The sequence below is a fragment of the Gymnogyps californianus genome, chromosome 6, assembly GCF_018139145.2.
Source record: "Gymnogyps californianus isolate 813 chromosome 6, ASM1813914v2, whole genome shotgun sequence".
Lineage (NCBI taxonomy): Eukaryota > Metazoa > Chordata > Aves > Accipitriformes > Cathartidae > Gymnogyps > Gymnogyps californianus.
The window spans coordinates 6,991,662-6,997,661 of record NC_059476.1 but is presented as its reverse complement, the minus strand read 5'-3'; positions in this window follow the sequence as shown (position 1 = coordinate 6,997,661).

Below are 6,000 nucleotides of genomic sequence, written 5' to 3'. Positions count from 1 at the left end.
CAAACTGGCCTCCCCACCTCGGCTTCTGCTGCTCTCACCACCACTCCGTCTAGTGCATCTTTGCCACAGTTGGCCAAGACACCTGTAGAAACGGTGGCAAAGAAGTTGACAGTACATGAGCCCAGCTTTAACTCTCCACCTCAGCATGGCTGTCTGCAGAAATTGCTTGCACGAAGAGGAAAGCAAAGAGAGATAAGTATTGACGCGTAAGTCACATCAGCGATAACAGGTTGATACTCTAACAAGTGATGCCCTTTGCCCCGTGCAGTGGGTGCCTGGCATTCTGATCCTCTGCACTTTCTGGAAACAGCTCTGTTTGCAACTCTCTCTCTCTTCAGATAGAAGCTAATGTAGGGCAATCTCCAGCATCAGGGCAGTATTTGCAAGTCAATGGAAAGCCCATCCATGATGTCAAGTTTTATCAGTGCTGCCAAAAATATCACAGGCAGAGAATGAGAGTCAAGAGTAAGATCAGAAAACCCAGGCTGGTTTCCCTAGGACTGCTCCCTTGGTGTCCAGAAAACATGTCATTGCTGGGCCAATGTCGCTGCAACTGCTTCCTGCTGGAGAAGGAAGGTATTGGTTATGGCTGCTTTCTCTGTTAGTGGGTGGGAGGGCAGTTTCAGAGAAGATCATCAGGACTGTTCTCTCTCTTCATTTCCCAGGAGACTCTAAGCCCTCCAGATAATTTTCCACGGAAAGTGGAAGATCCCCTGTGCTAAATCATCTGGGAAAGAAGGAGTGATAAAAAGTCAGTCTGAAGTTAGCAAAGGAGTGTTAAAAATCAGGCAGCTCTTCAAATCCATGTGGATTCTGTTCTGTTTGAGGCCTGTGAGACTGTATGGATAATACCTGAACACAGGCAAAATCCTCCAGAAATATCCTGTCTTGGTGTACTGCTTTCATCCCAGCCGTCCCCTGCGCTGCTAAGTCACCTTGCCTTGTCTCTTGCGACCTCAGCTGGCACTGTGGGATCCTTCTACCAGCTACAAGCCTTGAAATGGGGGCACGGGGAAGGTGGTGGTTCCTACTTCAAGCAGGAAAGCGGAGCTCCGGCATGCCTGAGCTGTATCCCCTTCCCCTCACAGGCAGCCTCTGTGGACTCTCCACTGTCCAGGTCAGCCAGGGGTGAAGCTCTGCCTGCAACTCACAGGGCTAAAAGCGCTTTCAGACATCATCTCCTGACAGCCAGCACTACGCAAGCTGTTTCCCCGTGGCTGACAAGCAGTGCTCTGAGCAGTCCTGTGCAGGCAGGCAGGGATGTAGCACCCCACTTGGTCTTTGCGTGTTCGGGGGGGAATCGGTCCAGATCCGAAACTCCAGGAGAAGCAGGGCTGCCACAGCTCCATGCCCCCAGGTCCAACCGGGAGCAAGGCTGAGTGTGTATTCCCAGCGGGCAGACATACACAGGACACATATACACAGCACACATACACATATATGCATATAAAAAGATATAAATGGCTGGCCATACAGATCCCCAGACCCCACGGTCTCTCTGGCAGCGGCTGGGACCGCCTTCGTCCCTCTGACGGCCAGCTTCTCCCATGGGCTCACCCTTAGAGACTCACACACACCCCTGGCTCAAAGGCAACTTCACCCACTTGCCAGCTTGATCTGCACTAGCACTCACTTGCCCACTCACACTCGCTCCAGCTGCTGGCTCCACGGACACATGGGCTCCCGTGACCCCCGGCCCCACTCCAGTTGCTGGCACTTACATCCACTCACTCCGGTCTCGCCTGTTGCTGCCACCACGGACACACAGGGCCTCCAACCAGTGCTGGCTGGGCGCAAGGCATGGACAGACCAACACAGGGCATGGCCAGCGTGCCAACAAGAAAATGATTTAGATGGGACCAGCCCTTTTTATCCCCTTATCCCTCTATTTTCCCACACTTGTTCCTCCCCAAAATGACCTACATCCCCTCCATTTCCCTGCCTTTGGTTCCTCCCCTGGACATCCCATAAAGTAACCCCCCTCAGTCCAAAAGGTGCTCTGGCATTGACTCATCCCGATGGATTTCACGCCTGGACAACGGGGCCGACGGCTCTCCCGGGACAGACCTGAGGGGCCCAGGACAAGGTGTCCCTTCCACCGAGCCCTTACTTAGCTTCCCTGCCTGCCATTCTGCCCCCGTGCTCCTCTGGGCTTGTGGAGATGGACTTTTGATGTGCTGGTGGCTCCTGGGAGGGGCAGGGGCAGGGGCAGGGTATGACGTGGAGTGTCCCCCCCCCTCGCCTTGTCCCTCTGCGCGCCTTTGCGGATGTGCAATAAAAAAATCACCTACCCTAATGCCTGTGATTCCACCTCAGACTGCCCCGGAACAACACACAGCAACCCGTAAACCCAAAATACCCCCTAAACCCTCCCCCCCCCCCCCCCCAAGCAAACCGCTGCCTGCAGGCTCGGAGCCGCCGCTGCCCGCGCGCTGCCCGCCCGCGGCGCCGGGGCGCCCCCTGCCGGCCGCGGCGGGGTGGGGAAGGGGCGAGGGGGGACAGGGGGACACGGGGGGGCCCTGGGGCAGCGGGGGGGTAGGGTGGGTGTTTGGTTTGTTGCGGCTCCTGCCGTGTGCCCCCCACAGAGAGCCCAGAGGCAAGCAGAGCTGGGACTCCAGAGAGGTTCCCGGCTCGGCTAAGGGCGCGGGTTCACCCGTCCTGGCGCAGAGGAGGAGGTCTCACGGGAAGGTGACGGCAGGATATTAAAAATTAGGGTTTTTTTTCCTTTTTTTTTCCCACTGATTATCAGTCAGTGTCACCCTCCTGCCATGACCCTGGCTGAGATCTGAGCACCGTTCTCTTACGACTGAGTTTTCCGAGATGTTAAATATAAAAGATGGCCACACGGCAGATCCAACCTTCCGTCCTGCAGCAGGGCGAGGAGGGCATTTAGCAAAACCCCTCCCTGGCTCCAGCTGCAATTTTAGGTACCGTTTAAGCCTCTGAAAATCCCAGCATTAATGGAATGGTGGAGATTGTATCTCTGGCTTCTGTCAATTCAAACACGCATCTAAGACAGGTCCCCAAAATGCAAATCTATTAATGGTGTTAATTTAATGATGCACTAAATGATGCATTGATTTAATGATGCATTAAATTTAATGATTTAATGATGGTAGCACTATACCAGCTACTAAGAAGAAAATTAACTCTATCCCAGCCGAAACCAGGACAAACCTGCAGCAGATGCAAAAGCCGTCACCTGATTAAATCACTTTTAAATTAGTGCTGTTATCTGTAGAAATAAATGGGATTGCAGCCTTGGTGGAACACGCATTTGGAAAGCATACCTAGCAAATTTAGCCATGGCAGTGCCAACCTGCGGCATGTCCAGGCTCCCATAAATGATTTGCTGCAAGGTATAACCTAATGTACTTTTGCCGTAGCTCCATCTACATCAGTACAGCTACAACAGGAATAGACTGAAACCTTAGTTTCTAGTCTCGTTGGAAAAAAATAAAGCAAAAACAAACAAAAAAAATACCCACAAGCAAAATCTTCCTTTTATTTTTAAAGCAGCTCTCTTCTCAAGGCAACAGTCACTTTACCAGCCCCAAGTGCCTGCCCCATCCTCATTGCCGCAATTCCCGAGGAGCTCACCAGCACAAGCGATGATTCACACGCCTTCTGCGAAGCCTCCCACGTTGTTGAAGCTCTGACCAGTATCTTCCACTCTGTAAGACAGTGTTCCTCTTGTGCTGTGATGGGAAGCTGGAGGTCGACCAGAGTCCTGTTTAACAGTGCCTCTGTTTGAGAGGAGCAGGCTCAGACAGCAGCTCCGCTGGGTAACCTCCCTCTTTCACAGTGATTTTTCTCAGGGATGACTGAGGTTCAGCACTGCCTGGTTTGAACCAAATGTATCTGATGAGCTAAGGGAGCCGGACAAGCAACTATAGTACGTGGGACATCCTTTTAAATTTGAGGGTGTGATGTGACCCACCTGTTGTAACTGTGCTTTAACTTCTTACTGATCTCTGAAGGACTGTTTTGTAAAAACAAGTTTTCTATACGGCTTCTATGTATTGCAAAATAGAAAAAATGGTCATACCCTGGTAAAGGGTAGCATAACTTTCTCCTGCCTGCCCCTGTTCATGCTCCATGTTGCCATGTGCCTGTTCTGCAGGCCTGGGGATGGCTAGCAAAATCCCCACTGCCGGCTACCGCAGAGGTGCGTGAATGCACCAGAACTGTGTAATACATCTAAGTATTAGGAAAAAAAAAATCATGGAACATATTATGGAACAGGTTACATGTTGTAACAAGTTAACATACTTTTCAATGGAAAACAGTGATGCTCACATTACTGTGAGCCATGATTTTCCTTTTTTTGAAAATCTCAGTAACAATTACTTCTTTTTCCCATCACTGCATTTTTTCTGTGATGAAAAATGGCAGGTTTTACAGGGTATCTAGGAGGGCTTGTGATCCGTCAGCCCTCCGGAGGTACAACCACCGCTACACACTGTATTTATAAGCTTTGAAGGGGGAAAGAAGTAATAATCTCAGTGTGGGTTACGCCTACGCAAAACTGGAGGGGTCAAGGAGTAGGGTGAAGATCACAGCGAGTGAAGAGAGGGTGGGTGCGAGGACTGCACATCCTCTTGGAAGTGGGGGCTTCATTCTGCTGTAGTCCAGATGCTCATAAATCTCCCAACCTGGTGAAGCAAGATGTGCCTTGAAGCAAAATGCTACTTAATAGGAGATTGCTGCCACATAAGTAAAATTAAAGTTGGCAGGACATACCCACGTCGTGCTTTTGGAGACCTTAGTTCCCAGCTGAACTCATCCATAGGCAAATTAAGAAACGAGGGTGAAGTGAATAATGGTTTTCACAGTGTAGCTACAGCTACCCTGCTCTAACAGTCTTGGTCCCACCAGTCATTTCACATGGGACCAAAAGTGAAACTAGGCTGAACGCAGACCAAGGCCCTTTTTCTTCATTTATGTCACTTGGGTCACTGCTTTGGCTGTCTCAGTTTTATTTAGCACACCATGAAGACCTTTTGGTATATAGACTGATTTTCCCCCCGCCTTTTCCTATCCAGTTTGAGAGCTTTGCTGGGACACCAGTTACGTGCACAAGGACAGCTGAACCTTAAGAGTGTAACCTTGAACACAAGCTACTCTTGGCAGCACTCAGCTGTGCGGCTTTCCCTTTCCATCCACCCCAGCCCTGCTGGGGGCCTGGCTGGGGGCCAGTAGCGTCCTTGGGCATCCCTCTTTGAAAATGCTGAGCCCTGAAAAAACTCATCACTTCCAAGTTCTGTTTTTTCTAGCTTGTAGCCTCTCTTCTGAAGTGGGGGGAAAAGATGAAAGAAGAAGAAAAAAAAGACTGATTCAGGTTTCGGCAGCCCTCCTCTCACAGAAGAACATTCCACACTTGCACATGAAAGGGATTTTTTAGCAAACCAGAGCAAGGAGTCAAAATAACAAACACAAACAATTACAAAAAAATAGCCACACTCAGTAGTTTTTCTGACTGCTGCTGGTGGCTTAGTGAGCGGTTGGTTCATTGCCTAATCTTGAGCTCAGAAAAAGACAGTTCGTCTTTAAGTTTACAGTGTTATTGGCCCAACTACAGAGGATAAGATTTCCCTTAAGTCTTTGCCCAAGGCCTAGTGATGACTCCAAAAATAACAAGTCGCCTTGAGGTTGGAAATTTTGGTTCAGAGAGATTTTGTTCATGTTCCGTAAATGATACACAAATATTCATCCGAGTGGATGGAAAATGCTTAAAAGCTACATAACATAGTGAACAAGACCAATCCCGAGATGGAAATAATTTACTTAATTCTTTGCAGCACTGCTGTCACTTCCAGCCATCTGTTAGCTGGGATGCCGCTGATAATCTATTAAGCAGCTTGGGAGATGAAACCTTCCGAAAGCAGAGATCACAAAGAGTTCACTTATTTCTCTGTAGGAGAAAAGGAAGTGGGTGGGGAAAAGGGATGAAAGGATGACACACACAGCCGTACTCTTCTGGCTTCAGGATGAAAGCTT